At 42.6% G+C, this 14,271-nt stretch overlaps 1 pseudogene; it reads left to right on the top strand.

Annotated features, from left to right (window-relative positions):
* LOC102369751 overlaps positions 1-14,271 on the top strand; it is a 55,970-nt pseudogene that overhangs the window by 5,006 nt on the left and 36,693 nt on the right.

Genomic DNA, 14,271 nt, shown 5'->3' on the forward strand with positions numbered 1-14,271 from the left:
AGAGTGATTGCCCGTACCCCAGTTCCAGATGTAAGATGCTAGAATCAAGCTGTCTACTCGTAAAAAAACTGAGACTGTAAAAGGCCCTGTGGACACGTTAAGATGCACCTCATGGGATAGGCATGGATGCTTCCACACCCCACATCAGCCCTCCCCACCATCTCCCTGGGAGACCCTGTTGCTCTAACAAAAGGTGTTAGGTTATGTTGCCAAGCAGGGCCAGTCCAAGGGCAATTGGTGCCCTAGGCGAACTGTGTACCTCAGTGCCCCCACCACTTCCAATAAAGAGGAAAATTAGGATAACATTGCCAGCTGTATGCTCTTGTCATAAATCCACTTGAGAGTTGAAAAGGTAGGAGTTGCAATTCTAGTGATCTTTCCTCTGAGATCTTTTCAGAGGTCTTTCTCCCCTTACCGAACCAAAGGTCTTAGACCAAGGGGGAAGCAGAGCCAGCCAGGGCTGTTATTTAGAATGATGTTCCTGTTATTTTGTTCTGCATATAATTTTGGCATCCCCCAAATTTTGGCGCACTAGGTGACTGCCTAGTTCGCCTAATGGTTAGACTGGCCCTGCTGCCAAGAACCAGATTAACCCTTTCCTGGTCCACTGAATTAAGGGCTTTGGATTCTTGCTTGCTAAATAAAACTGGTGGTTTCTAGGGCAGGGGAGGGTTAACCTGGTTGTTGGAAGCAACACCTCCTCATCTCAGCAGTGCCCTACCTTCACTTGGCTCCATGTTGCCAGAGCCCCAAGCTCTCCTGCTTCCATTCTGGCATGCCAGGATATAAACTCTATCAGGTATGAGTCTCCTGCTTAGGGCACAAGCTCTACCAGCTACGTTTTTATTGAAAAACAAGTATCTTTTTAAAAAATGTATTTTAGCTTTCGGTGTAAGTGATATGATGATGTCCAGTTGCATCTTGTCAGAAAAACATTTTATTAAAAATGTTATTTCAGGGAAGGGGATGAATCAGTACTTTGAAAAGGTACCTAAAACCACATTGACTAGCTTTTTTTAGAAAATAATCTTCTACTCTATCAAAAATTCAGTCAATTTGCACATAGCAAACTGTCTTCATGCACAGGAGTCCTGAAACTGTTGTAATTCTTTCATTTCAAACTAAGAGCATTTGCATAAAAAAGAAGAGCGTTTAGTCTTATAATTCTAATATTTTTGTTGAACTTAATTTAGTTGTACTGTGAAGTGAACTAAAGCATCTGAGATAATAGAAAGATTCCACTTAATCAACATTACATGTGGAAGTTAAAGTCTTATAGGGAACATTGAAGATGATGCTCAATATGAAGCCTAAAAATGACGCTAGAGGGCACTTTTGCTAGAGGTGCTATGTTTTGGATAAAGATCCATACTGTGTTAATACTGATAGATTCTCCACTGCTTTAAACAAGAGAAGGAGCGTTGCCTCTTTCTTGCCCCTTAATTTTGTTCTTGCATGTGCTACTCAGTAGCTTTTACAGCAACTGAAGTTCCAAAAGCACTTTGGGATGAAAGTGTTACAATTTCCTAACATGTTCTTCCTTGCTTCATCTAATCTAAATTGATTGAACATTGGTAAGTCAACAATAAGAGGTTTGTTAGACACTATTGTACTTGCCTGAGACTGTGACTGCACAACTGATATTTAAAAATTCTTGGGTGGAAATTCATATTTTTAAACCTATTTTAGTGTAATTTCAGATGTAGGACCTCCTGCACCCTCTTTAATTTAGGCATTGTATGTTGAATTGGGTAGAGTACAGTGTGTCACATGGTGTTCCTCTTCACTTGTTATGCTGTACATGTTATTGGTTACTCATGTCACACTGAGCTAGGGCACCTAATACATGAACCAGACAAGATACTCTTTTCAAACTTGAGAATTTTTGTTGAGTTACAGTGCTGATGCCCTTCTGACACAGAAATGGGTACATACTTGAAACAATCAAAGACTAGGATGAGGTGTAATGTATAAGAATTTGTAGAGAGAAAGGTTCTTATTCATCCACATTGTACAGTTTATCACTTCCTGCTTTATGAAAAGGAGTGTCCTTTTTCTTCTTAGTCTAAATTAATTTCAGAATGTGAATTGGAGCTGGAAGATTAGACAGTTTTCCTCTAGTGACTTCAATATGTATCCTGAGCAGAGTAGTCTTGCCAAATTTTACAGTAATGAACAGAGACTAATTAACCATTGCAACTGCTGTCCTAAGGATGTGATCAGTAGCTTGGTTTTTACAACCTTTTAAAAAGTAATTTTAAAAGATGTATCCTAGTTTACTGAAAAGGTGATGCACTAGATATGGGAATAGGACAGGGAGGCCTGTTTTGTTCAAGAGGTCAGGATAGATGATGATCATGATGCTCTTTTCCAGCTTCCAACTCCCTCACTGCCCCCTTACTCTCAAGAATAAACTCAAGAAAATCATACCATGGTGCACTTTGCAGTCAGGTGTCTCTAGTCCTTAGCCTGCATGTTTTTCTCAGATGCATGGCAAATGGAGCATTTTACAGGCTTAAGAGATGCAGGTTTCTCTGCTATAGATTTGAAGTTCAGAGATGCTCTTTGTGCCTTGGGCCTCTTCCAAGCCTCTCATGCCATCAGTGAACTTTTTTGCTTTCTTCTCATAAAGTCATTTGTACCATCTTCCCTCATACAGATAAACAGAAAATAAGCTGTTAAGTAACTCCCATAACAATTTAGAAAATTGTTTACTATTTCTATTGAGCATTTAGTTTTGCTTCATAAAAGATGCTTCATGACTTGCTGGCCTTGGCCAGCTAGTTCAGTGAGGTCTGCATCCGTGGGACTCAACATGCCACTTTCCTGGCCTGGGATGTGTTCTCATTTTTGAGATGAGAGAGACATTTAGGAACACATTAGGACATGGTAACTGTGTCACTTTTTGAAATCTGTTCTTTGCACATACATGAACATAGCAGGCATAGCACAATCAACCAGGCTGTCTGACAATGGTTGCAGCAGGTACTAGTAGTGGCTTCTTCCAAAGATGGCACTATAGGCAGAATTCTACACAAAGAAAATAAAGTCCTGTTCCAGAGCCCTAGAGGACATGAACCAGCCACAATGTATAAGGTTTTTAATTCACGAGAAGAAATTTATCACTGAAGTCAGCCTTTTATTTATATACCCAATTAATCTCGTTTCTATGTACAAAATTCAAATCCATAATAGATAGTCATAGTTTAGTACACTGCAAAATAAGTGATTACAAAAGCATACCTGCACAGATTTATTTAGGTTAAAATGTGCCAGGGGAATTGTTAGAAATTATGGCTCATTTGAAAGAAAAGCAAATGGTTTTTTTTTTAAGGGGAAAAAATTGCCATAAGACAATTGTATATATGAATTGGAAATCTGCCATTTGCAAAACCTGTGTTTTTTTTTTAATACATTAAACTTTTATTTTTAGCATCCGTCTGCGGTACCATGCACAAATTTTATGAGATTGTTAGTCTTTTCCTTTTGTGATGCAAGTGAAGAATATTGTCCTCTGCCCTATTATTATACTTGAATTGGAATTGATGCCACCACAGAAGCACTGTAGTTCTTTTTTGCATTCAGTGCCTGAACAGTTGTAAAGGAGCCTGCAGGCTATCTATTGTAGTTAGCCTCTCACAACACTTGGGGCCCAATTTTGAATGGCTTATGCATTAAACAGGCATTTTTCTTATTTCATAACCTCAGTGTTTATAAGGGTGTCCTAATTAGATATTTGTTAATTTTATTTCAGTGTAGCCTAATGTTGTTTTATTTAATTTTTTAAAATAAAAACATTTAAAACTATGAAGTGGTACCTATTCCTGTGTTTAGTGTGCCTGGCCATCTTACAACATTTCTGCATGTGTGTAGTTTAACAAAATAAATAATGTATTATCATGCCTGTCTTCTATTTTCTGGAATTGTCTAAAGCTTGCAACTTCAAAGGTAAGGTTAGGCTTCCCTTTTGTGTTCAGATGGTGCAACTAAACTATTGTGGCTGGCACGCCTGTGGAAGACTTGTGAGGCTTGTCCTTTGTTTTAATCTTTAAGTGCCTTAGGAGTCATCCATAAAGGATATCCTCAGCAGGGGAGTGGAGGTCTTGTGGACAGTTGGTGGAGGGGGCAGAGTAAAAATTCTGGAAAAATCTGCAGTGATCCTTTCAGGATTTCCACTTTGTTCCCTTTGGCTGTAATAAATCTTTGAAAAATGGTGCTGTGGAAGTGGGTAAATGAAAGAAAACTACATGGGGCTAAGGAATGGTGATGTTCTTTTGGGAGTTCAAGGCATTTATACAGTTTGAGAAAGAGAGTGGGGAGCTCAGTATTTGATAAAATCTACTGGAGCCCTCTAATTTGTTGGAAATAAAGAAGGAAAAATGGAAAAAAAAATTTAGGTTATTCCCTTGTTTAATTTGCTAGACTGGCACTAATTCTGCAGTTCACTTACTATACTAGTTAATTTCAATATCCACTCTGCATTCTTGATTTCAACAGGGGAGAAGGTGGCTGCTGAGGGCAAAAGGGTACAGGATTGGAGGGGGTGAGAAAGTAGAGCTTGGCAGCACATTGTGCAGACCCCTTTTTATAGCTATACTGGAATCTATCTCATGTGATTTTTGTTATTCCACAGACTTTAAATTGTGGGTTTGTAATTCTACTTTAGTGCAGCTTCAGCGAAATATTTCTTTTGTTGGAAACAGGTGGGACCCCTAAAATAAGGTAGTTAAACCTATATGCTCTTAAACCAATAATATGGAAAACTCTTCACAGCTTCTAATTTTAAAGCTACCAAACACTGTAAGCATGGCATAAAGGTATATCCTAGAGAGAGACTGTCTCCCCTGAAGCTCTCACCCTTCATTCACAAGCAGTTCATGTGGTGGAATCTGCTTTTACTAAAAATAGTTTCGTCCTCAGAATAATGTCTGCTGGCGATCATGGAATCAAAAACCATCTCCTGTTTCTGGTATTGGTTTATTCAAAGCCATGCTTATTAAATTTCTGTTATAGGTATAAACAGTCATATGACTAACTTTTGTTCTTTTAAGTTGTCAGTGGGATGCTTTGTACATGGAAGCACACACAGGTTGGTTTGTTTTTTTTTCAATATTTTGGTTGTTTTTCTTCTGAATGAAGCACATACAGATCAGAAACCGATGATGCTGAGCTCTCTAGCATTTTTGGGATAGAAAACACACTTACAATGATGGGCCCTTTTGAGAAATGTCATAGGTTCATAGATGTTAGGGTCGGAAGGGACCTCAATAGATCATCGAGTCCGACCCCCTGCATAGGCAGGAACGAGTGCTGGGTTCAGATGACCCCAGCTAGATGCTCATCTAACCTCCTCTTGAAGACCCCCAGGGTAGGGGAGAGCACCACCTCCCTTGGGAGCCCGTTCCAGACCCTGGCCACTCTAACTGGGAAGAAGTTCTTCCTAATGTCCAGTCTAAATCTGCTCTCTGCTAGCTTGTGGCCGTTATTTCTTGTAACCCCCAGGGGCGCCTTGGTGAATAAAACCTCACCAATTCCCTTCTGTGCCCCCATGATGAACTTATAGGCAGCCACAAGGTCGCCTCTCAGTCTTCTCTTGCAGAGGCTGAAAAGGTCCAGGTTCTCTAGTCTCTCCTCGTAGGGCTTGGTAACTATTAATGGTAACAATGTTTCCATTTTCCAGCCCAACAGAAGCATAGTTTTGTCCTAAGCAGTTTGGTATGTCAAAACAGGCAATTAAGCAGAGTTAATATGGAAGAGACACAACACATAAATTAGTCTTTCATTCTAATTTGATGTAATATTCATGTTAGATATGAACAGCTAAGGAGCAATGAGTATTTGAGAGGCTGGGACCTTGATGATACATTTAGGAAGGTCCTACTAGGTATCCATACATCATAGACTGCTCTACATTTCTTAAAATAATTTAAATCTAAAATTTTGTTTAGGAAATCTTTTTAGTTCTTTAAATTGAATCTTCCCTGTCTGTAAACAAATGTATATGCAACATATTGACGAATAAATATTGAGCTTCAGATAACCTCTTAAAACAAGGCTTAACCCAACGATCTTGCTAGGTCCCTTCCAGCCCTATTGTCTAGGAATCTATGAATGTATTAAAAGTCATGAATATGATGAGGAAGAGAGGAGTTGCCAGCTGCAAGGTGGAGAAACTGATTCTCTATAGAAGTCATATTTTAATCACTCTGAGGAACAACAACAGGTTGCATTATGGCAGGTCTCTTATTTAATGCTGGTGGGATTTTTGTGAGTGCCATAAAATGTATTTATATGTTTGTGCATAAGAAACTGTATACATTCCATATAACATGTTGTTTGTCCTTTCATATTGAAAGCAGGTGGGTTTATTTTAAAACTCTAAATCTCACATCAGTCTAAAACCTGCCCAAATGGCATTTATACCAGTGACTGGCATGACAAGAGTTCTTTGTGAAGGTGCAAATGTGCAGCAGTCTCCCTACTGCACAGTTAAATTTTCTGTGCATAAATCATTTTAGTAGATTGGGCCAGCAGAGGATTGCTTATAGTATACTGTGTATGATTTAATATTATGCTATATGCAATGCAGGAACTTAATTCCAAATCTAAAACCTAGCAAAACATGTATCAAAGGCTAAATCTACTGCTGTGTGTTTAGTCATCAAAAGGCTGACAGCATTGATGCTTGTGGGCTCACAGGCTCTTATTCAATTAAAACAAGCTTACTGGTTTCTTCATAAAAGAAATATGCAAGCTTGACTTTTGAACTTGGTGTGTAGATGAATGTTTAAAGGCCTGATCCTGTATTACTGAAGTTGGTGGGAGTAGAATCAGGTTCTTAGTTCTTATTTTTAAAGATTTTTATATTCAGCAAAACTATATATAGCCTAGATTGAGTAACTGGAGTTTTATAAAGCATCAGCTCGTGGCATAAGCAATAAGGAGAATCGGCTATTAGAGTATTTATTTTTCCAAAGATCTACTGAAAGAACTCCAGTATTTTCGAAAGGCTTAACTAATTTTTGTGTGCTGAGCTAGAACTGATACTGAAGTTAATTAATGGTTTTACCTTTCCTGTCCTCTCAGCATGGGCGGTGATTTTTCTGGAAGGTGCAAGAAGACTGATGTTTTTTCTAGTCTGGACAATCGCACCTTACATAACATTAATGATAAGAAATGGACTATAGTTTGCCCTTAGTTTGTTATATCTCATATTAAAATATTAAAGAATCTTGGGGCCAGATACTGAGTAGATGTAAACCAGCACAACTCCATTGATTTCAAAGGTGCTCTGCAAATTTATATTAGCTGTGGATGGTTTCTAAACTGTATGCTGCTTTTAACTATTTTATGTGCCTTAGATGTTCTTAATGGGCTTAAGATGAATTGACTGTAGTCTTAATATTGTTAGCTCCAATTTCTAAGATGGCTTGGGAGACATATTTTGGTTTCATCTTGGAAGTCAGTAAAGAGGACAGCTGATAGACGTGGGTCTTGGAATCCAGATGTCTGGACTTCAAGGCAGAATGTATTGTTGAAGACGGAGCAACGCATAATGGGTTCCACCAGGTACTAGAGTCTTTATGCTTGAACCTCCTGCGGCACTTGCCGTAGCTTGTGAGGATAAAGTTTGGTACCATGGCTCTGCGGTACCTCATGAAGGCTGATATATTTATGCTGGGGTTTGGGTTGGAATTACTGTTAGCATATGTTTATTCCGTCCCCCATTAGGTTCTGATTGGCGTAAATTACCAAAAAGGACTATCAGACCTAGAAACCACACTTTAATGATTTCAACCAAGCACTTGTGCCTTGCACCTGAATGAGAGACAAACTGATGGAACAGTTTAGCCCACTTGTTTATAGTGAATTATCAGTGATACAATAGACCAGTGGTTCTCAACCTTTTTTTGTACCAAGACCCATTTCTAAACATTGATGGCCAGTCCTGACCCAGTAAATAGTTTAAGTTGAAAACAGCCCCCTGGCCCTGCTGGTGCCCCTCACTCCCAACCCATAGCTCCCCTCTCCCCCCCAGCCCTGCTGGTGCCCGTCATTTGCAACTCACTGCCCCCTGTCCTGGGTGGTGAAACTCATTGCTGCCATCACCACTGCTGGGACCCCTGTGGCAGCTGCACTACCAGCAGCATGAGGAGTAGCAGATGGGGGTGGGGTGGGGTGGGGTGGGGTCATGCTGCCTTTACTTCCTCCCACCATCAGCCACTTGGGTGCTAGACTGTGGCTCTACCCTGCTGCCATGGCTCAGCTGCTGCCACCACTCTTTCAGGCCACCTATGCTGCCTGCTACTCCACCCCCCCTCCGGGGTAGAGCCATGGCTTGAGGGGAGCAGCAGTGGCAGCCAGGCCATGGCAGTGGGGTAGAGCCACAGCCCAGCATAGGAGCGGCTGGCAGTGGGAGGTGGTGAGGGCAGCTTGGTACCCCACTCCTGTTCGTTATTCCTCATGCTGCTGGTGGTGCAGCTGGTGTTGGGGGTCACTGTGATGGGAGCAGTGAGTCTCGCTGCTCTGCTTTGCCCGCCCATGCTGGGTTCTGCCTGCTGGGCTGTGAAGGTGGCTCCTCCCCATGCTAGTCCAGCCATGCTGCAGCCCTGTGCCCACTGTGAGTGCACAGATCTGGGGGAGCACATGCGCCGTCCCATGTCTCCCCCTGCATGTCATCTGTGCCACCTTCACCTCCCTGATGCATTGTCTATGCCCCCCACCCCATTGACTTACCTGCAGGGAGTTGTGTGAGCTGCTTTCCACACTGCCTGTCTGCCATATGCAAGGGGAAACCTGTGGTTTCCCACATTATTCTCCTTTAAAGGAGAATCCATTTTTAAATTTTGGTGATCCATTTTTAAAGCTTGTTTGTGACCCTTTCATATATTCTTGTGACCCATGAGTTGAGAAATGCTGCAATAGATTATAGTTAGGCTTGGCAGGATTTGATTTTTATCAATAAAACATCGATAAACAATTATTTCACTTGACAGTCACAGACTGACAGAAAAATATTGCCATTGGTAATCATTGACATTTGAAGGAAGGGGATGTAAAAAAAAAAAAAAAGTCTGAGATGTGGTAAGGAAATCTGGGGCAGGGGGTGCTGTGTGCGTGCACATGTGTGCATACACGTACACACACACACACACATGTACACACATGATGGCTGCTGCAGGTGGGGTGGGGGGAGCCCTGGCTGTGTTGCTTGTGCACTGCTGCTCTGGCAGCAGCTTGGGCAGCTGGTGCAGGAGCTGGGGGCTGTGCTGGAAGGGGGGAGAGGCAAGGATGTTGGCAGCTGGGAGCCCAGTGACACCAGCCATTCCTTCTGGCCACGTCCTAGCCAGGGATTGGGTGACAAACTCCTAGTGATCCCAGTCCACTCCCTGCATGACTGGGACAGGGCCAAACTCCCACCAAGCCTGGCCCAGCCCCTGTGTGATTGGGGCAGGGACCAAACTCCTGCCAAGCTTGGCCTGGCCTCTGCATGATCAGGTATGTGTTATTGATCTATAGATATTTAGTTTTTATATTTTAATATGTCATTTTATAAAGTTTTTAATTACTAAATTGTCTGTCACCCACACCCTTAATTTCATGTAATCCTGAACATTTAAATTGATAAAAACAGAAAGAACTGTTTAAAAATAAACATTGACTTTAGCCATCAAAATTATTAAAAGATAAAAATATAAATCTGCCAAGCCAAACTATAAAGTTGTAGTCTGGGAAGGCACCTCATAAGCAGAGAAGAAAAGAGAAGTGAAGGGGATTCCTGGAAGACAAGGGCCTTATGCTTTGCCATCTGGCAGATTTCAGGACTGCACCCTTGATTCTCACTGAACTTTTAGCTTTACTTAATGCTCCTCTGATGCAGACACTCAAAGGAAGGGCTGTCAATTAACTGCTGGGAAGATGGGAGAGAATTCCCTTGGGAAGGTCAGGCTTCAGACCCAAGAGATTTTTATTTTACTTTCTTGTTTTAAACATTTTACCTTGATAAAGAACTTTGCTGGCTTTTTTTTCTTTCTTTTTTTCCCCTTCTGAGTCCCTTTACTTGCTTTTACCCCCTCTTAACACTGACATTCTGGACAAGATTTAGAAGGGAAGTATGACAAAAGAAAAATATTCATAGTTGTTTTTTCTTCTTTCTCTCCCTCCATTGCTGTTTTCTATTCTTTTCTTTCCCTTCTATTTCTCTGTTCAATTTGTACTGATATTATTTTACTCACTTTTTCCCTATCTCTCTCTTTTTTAGGTAAATGCTTGCAAGAATGGATTTCTGTTATTCTTTGCATGAGCTTAGTCATAATTGACTTTCTGCTCCTGGTAAGATATTTTTTCAGTAAATCAGCTATATAAAAGAATAGTAGGCATAGGTAAGTGTGGGAGGGTTATCCCTGGCTGAGCGTAAGTACTTGGCAGCCTGGAGTCTTTTTCGCCCGATTCTTTCATCCCATTATCATTTGGTGTGGTGAGATCTGACTCTCACCTGCCATGTCTTGATTTTTTGTTGATGTTATTAGTTGGGAGGTGTTGCTTGTTCTCTACCGCAGTTGACTAAAGGCAACCTGTGCAGGGATTTCTTCTGGGACTCCAACCTCCCCTACACTCTGTCCTAGTGCCACCCAGATGTTACGCTGCCGATTGAAATCATAGCCTTTCTTGAGTGAGATAACGTTCTTTCTTTCTTTTTTGTTTTTTTGTTCTAGGTTTGCTCTTTTTAAGTCTCAACAACCCAGAAGAAAACGGACCACCTGGCTTCCTCCCAACATCAGGTCAGTCTCATGTACAGTTGCAGGTAGGCCTTACTTGCCCCACTCCCTCAGGGTAGCTCACCCTCCACTAGCGTGCATTAAAAAGTTCAACTCAAAAGCATCTGGGACTTTTATTCCTGGGGTTTAATTCCCCCTCAGTCTTTTGACCTGTGGCTTCCTTGACAGGTCATCTTGCCCATGGCCGGGCTCTAGCCACAGCCTGTGGTTCTAGGCAATCCTTTAAGGTTTTTGGGTGGAGTCGCTGCCACTCTGGCACCTTCACCCTATGGACCTGCCTTGAGTTTAAAGAACACAAATGACATTCAGAATAAATGAACCCCTCCCCCCACACCCGGCTGCAGCTGGAACATGTCGGTGGTAGTCGCTTCTCCCGCGGCATGCCTGCCTTCTGTGGAGCTCTTCCACTGCTTGTGCCGCTTCTCCCCAGGGGGTCTCTTCAGCCACAGTCCCATGGCTCAGTAGAGCATGACTGAGCTCCTTTCCCCACTCACGGTCACCTCTTGGGGATTCCTTGGCTCTCACCCGCTGTCCTGAGAGCAGCTCGCTCTCCTGTATCCCCGTGTGCACCTCGCCCCTCACTCCCCGGGGCCACTCTATTCTCATGAAGCAGCTGCTCTGGAAACGTCGCTCCCGTGGTGTTCTTTCTTCTTGCTGTGCTGCTGTCTCTTCTACGGTCGGCCCCTCTTTCTCTTTTTCCTGTTTTCCAGTGCCTTTGCCTGTTCCTTTTCACAGTAAATATTATGTTTAATACTTGTGTTTGTTTTTGTAATACTTGTTATTTACTCACACAAATAGAAGACAACCCTGATTGTAAGATGACCTCCAATAATTAGATTCTATATATGCAAAATGTATAATTTTTTAATGATTTTCAGGTATAGAATCTAATTATTGGAAGTTTGTCTACAATTTGTGCCCCTCCCACTGCTACAGCAGAAAAAATAAATTGGGTGGGGGTAGGAGTAGGCCTCAGGTAGTCGTTTGCTCTCTGTTTCCCCACAAGGTTTTCCTTTGACAGCCCCTTCCCTCCCTACTGAAAGACCCCGCTCTCCCTGAGTATATGGAAGTAAGGAGCAAAATTGAAAACAATAACCTTTAAATTAAACCTAGCTGTATCAATTTGCATATAGTAGCCATGCATTTATTTTATCTAGAATTGATGCATGTTACCTTTTTTTGCAGCTGCTGCAAGTTTTAGCCCAGATGCTCAGTTAACACACTGTTGAGCAAAACTTTAGCGCCTACTTGTATGTAGTAGAAACTTTTTTTTGCAAAAATATTTGTGTGTATGTGTATAAAATAAATATAACTGTACTTCTAACAAACTGTCTTGTGACCACTGGGGTTCACTTGACAGTCCAAAACAGTTTTACAGTTGCACCATTCTTAGCCCCCTTACAAAGATCGCACGCATCATTTCCACGTGCCCGTGAACCCACCACCATCACCTTTAAGTTGTCACAGTTACACAAAGGACTATCTCAGCCCCCTACTCCCGTCTCACCTTCCCATTTCCCCTGCTTGTTTGTCCAGTCCTTTCACTCGTCCTCCTCATCATCATCATTACCCTCATTGTCCTCATCCTCGTTGCTTGCATCCTCCAGAGCAAGGCCCCTTGTTGCTTAGTCAATTGCTCGTACAGAACCACCTCTCTGGTCACGGTTATGAAACCTGTCACCACCAGGAGGAGCGCGCATACTCTTTTTCACACCTCTCTGGCATATGGCCAGTCCCAGAAGTGGTGGTCAGTTGTTTCCACCTCCCACCAGCAGGATGCTTGGGACAGTTGGATGGACCTCTACCCTGCACTGTTTCTCCATACCTTCCTAAGGAGTGCTCAGTGGCAGCTTGCCAGTTCAAGTCTTTGTTTTCCTTCTATAGGTCCTTGTGGAAGATTTGCTTTCACATGGCCTGGCACCTATCACCAGCTACTGGTCCACAGGGTTATGATTTATCTCGCCCTTACCACCTTTTGCATCTTGTAGTGGTTCACCAGCATTGCTGGGGCCTCATCATGCAGTTTTTATTTATCCTGGAAGTGTTTCCGGACCTAGTAGAACCACAGGGGCTCCATGGTGCATGAGCTTATGTTGGTCATTGTGTACACCTGCCACTGTCACAGTAGTTTCTCTGCAAAATATTTTACAAAGTGGGCTGTTTTGGATTTTGTCCCTATTGCCAGTTTGCAAATCTGGCTCATGTACTTGGCCCAGAGGAAGAGTAGGATGTTTCACATTCCTCTGCCTCTAGTCTATTTTGCTTTGTATAGTGTGGTCCTCTCCACTTTCTCCCATGTGGAGGTCCAGAAGAAGATGCACATGGCTCTTTGGATCCTGTGCATGACTTGCTCTGAAGTGGAAAAGACTAGGGCAGTGTATAGAAGTATCAGTAGTAACACCACCTTCATGAGTGCCACATGTTCCCTCCTGCCCTAAACATTGACAGGCAGTGCAATTGCCATAGTCCCACTGTCTGACCTTGGCCTCAATCTTTTCCCATGCTCTCTGTCTAGTCAGATTTGAGTCAAGCATGACCCTGAGGATCTTTACCCCCTTGTGGGGTATGACGACCCCCAGGACTGACAGGTCCCCAAGTTTACCCAGAACTAGGCAGGTGCTATTGCTCATGTTGGCCCCAAACTATGTATGACATTAGTTTAAAGCCAAAGACTTGTACTACATAGTTCATTGGGCTGGCCCCCTCCAGAGTCAATGGCATTTTAAGCCCTGGTGACCCCACAGCTCAGTACTGCTTAATGTGTGTGTGTACTCCAGATACCCCTCACAAAGGATCCATGTCCTCATTAGTCCCCACTCACAACTAGAACTAGTTATTCTTGTCACAAATCCTGGGATACTCCAAAAATGTACATGCAGGTGAGGTGCAGAGCAACCTGGTCCAGCTTTATCTCATGGACAGCAGGGCCATGCTAATCATATGCACCAGGCTAAGAAAGGGGCCAACAGAGGGATTCTGGGTGAACTACCATGGCTCAGCATGACTTCAAAAGGAGTGCTGAGGGGGACTGCACTTTATGGTCACCACCCTATGTCTTGTTCAGATAGGTTGTGTTAATCTATCTTTGTGGTAGGTTCTCACCTGCATACTTATCTGGCAGTGGAAATATCCTGAAGCCCCAGGCAGGGGTAAAGGATGCTTGCTGGTAATAGGGCCACATATGGTTCTGAATGACTCATAGATTTGGAATCGATTTGGCTGATTTGACTTTGGACACAAAACATTTTCCTTTAAAAAAAGGAGAAGAAGAAGAAAAAGCATCTGATTTGGCATGTAGCTGCGAAGAAAAAGGTTTCCACCAGCATTTCTGGCAGCAGGGGAGGGTGTAGGAGCTTACTTTGTCTCTGCTGAATGCTAGCCTGGTATTACAGGACCTCCAGTGCTTATTCCTTCCTGAGGAAGCACATGTCCATTTTTTTTAGGGACACCCCCCCCCCCCCCCCCATTTTTCCCCCCCCCCTGTTTTCCCAAA

The sequence above is a fragment of the Alligator sinensis genome, unplaced genomic scaffold, assembly GCF_000455745.1.
Source record: "Alligator sinensis unplaced genomic scaffold, ASM45574v1 scaffold933_1, whole genome shotgun sequence".
In the NCBI taxonomy this organism is placed as follows: domain Eukaryota; kingdom Metazoa; phylum Chordata; order Crocodylia; family Alligatoridae; genus Alligator; species Alligator sinensis.